Source organism: Echinops telfairi, unplaced genomic scaffold (genome assembly GCF_000313985.2).
Source record: "Echinops telfairi isolate 266 unplaced genomic scaffold, ASM31398v2 ScPeMD7_2291;HRSCAF=2852, whole genome shotgun sequence".
NCBI lineage: Eukaryota > Metazoa > Chordata > Mammalia > Afrosoricida > Tenrecidae > Echinops > Echinops telfairi.
Window position 1 is genome coordinate 45,340,719 of NW_022106189.1, and position 1,938 is coordinate 45,342,656.

The following is a 1,938-nucleotide window of genomic DNA, read 5'->3' on the forward strand; positions in this document are numbered from 1 at the left end:
TGAGTTACTCATGTGTGCACATGGGGTTTTACTGCTCCGCTGTGCGTCAGCTCACTGTCCGTCGGAGCCAACGTGTGCATAGGGCTTTCATTTTTGCTGAATCATTACAGAATAATTGGCAGGCAAATTAGGGCATTCACCCTTAATCCTTCCACATACCTCTGCTGTAGCAGTGAGGACAGTCTCTCATGGAAAAAAAGCAGTATCATTATCGCAGGACAAAAATACCAATAGTTTTCTAAGGCCATATATCTTCAGTCCACATTCAAATTTCCAAATATTTATTTGGAAATATTTCCAAATATTATTCTAAATATTTTCTTATTTACTAGTTTTTAAAAAAAATATTTTTTAAAAAGCACAACAGGAAGCAACCCAATTAACCAAATTCACATGTCGAGTTTGGTTGTCTCTTCTTGGCTCGTTTATCTTAGAACTACCTCCCTCCGGCTGCCACACACTCGTTTTTTCAGGACACCACGTTTGAAGAGCCCAGGCCTGATGAATAATCATAAGATTCATCATCTTATGAACAAGCAAACAAACTCAAACAAACCCGAGGGCCACCGAATGGTGGATTCCAACTCCTGGCAATCCTGCACGCAGGAGGGAACTAACTGCTCCGGCTGGTTTCTGCGCTGCAGACCTCCCTGGAGCAGACAGCCTCCTCTTTCTCCTTCCCACCACCACAGCTCCTGATAACCACAGCAGGGACTTTTCATTGCAGGGTCTCGGTCATTGAGGAACCCTTCTGGACTGCTCCCTGCAAGGTCCGCAGTTCGAACCCACCAGCCTCTCCACAGGAAAAAGATGATGTAAATCCTCTGAAGATGTACAGGCTCATAAACCCAGTGAGGCAGTTCCACCCTGTCCTACAGGGTCACTATGAGTCAGAATCAATTTGATGGCAGTGATGTTGGGTGGTTTCTCGCTCCTTGTGCTCACGGTTGCTGTCGGGTGCAGGGGAGCTATGTTGGACTCCTTGCCAGGCCATAGAACCGCTCCAGGGTATTCCAGGCTGGTCCCAGGTCTTTCTCCCTGAGTCCGTTCAGACCCCAACCTTTTCTTAGCAGCTCCTGCTAACTGTCCCTAAGGCTCATTGGCCCTAGGGTTTACGCTCATTAATTCGATCCTTACTGACATCTTATGACCTAAGCCTTAGTCTGACTCACAGGTGAGGAAACCTGGGGCCTAGGGGGTGAAGTAACTGGGCCAAAATCAGAGCCAGTAGTGGACCGGTCACTGCCAGGTAAACTGGGCTCAGGTAGGGTGCTCAGAAGTGTTTCTTGCATAAATATGAAGGTCTGCCCATGTTTGCATGTGTGTAATAATAATAGTAATAATAAAACTCAGTTCTACTGAGTCAATGCCGACTCAAAGTGACCCCACAGGACAGAGTAGAACTGCCCCGGTCAGTTTCCGAGACGGTGACTCTTGCCGGAAGTAGAAAGCCTTTTCTTTCTCTAGCGGTGTTTGGAACTGCGGGCCATGGCGTTATCAGGTTATCAGTCTAATGCGCAACCACTACCCACCCGCCCTCGGGGTTCCTTAGGGGTTGTAATAGGAACATCTGAGAGCTTACTATCCGCCTCGCCCTGTGCTCCGGGCTTTGCGGAGCAACACCCTGCTTACTTTTGATTCTCGAGTACCTAGCCAAAGGTGTGGCCCAGAGTTGAGTGTATAAGCTACATTTGGGCAATGGAGGAATGAGTGAATAAATGAGTGCTTCAGGGCCCGGAGAGCGCGGCCTCTATAGAGAGTCCCAGGGACCTCTTGGGGCGCAGGCCTTGACAGTGGGTCAAGAAGTCCAGGGCCCCGACGCCTGGTAGCCAGGTGGCCTCGCGGTAGGTGAGCCATAGGCCCAACCTGGTGCTACGGCGCGGTCGTCCTCACGTGGCTGCCCTTTCCCCTTCCGGCGCCGGCGGCCCGACCCGGCCC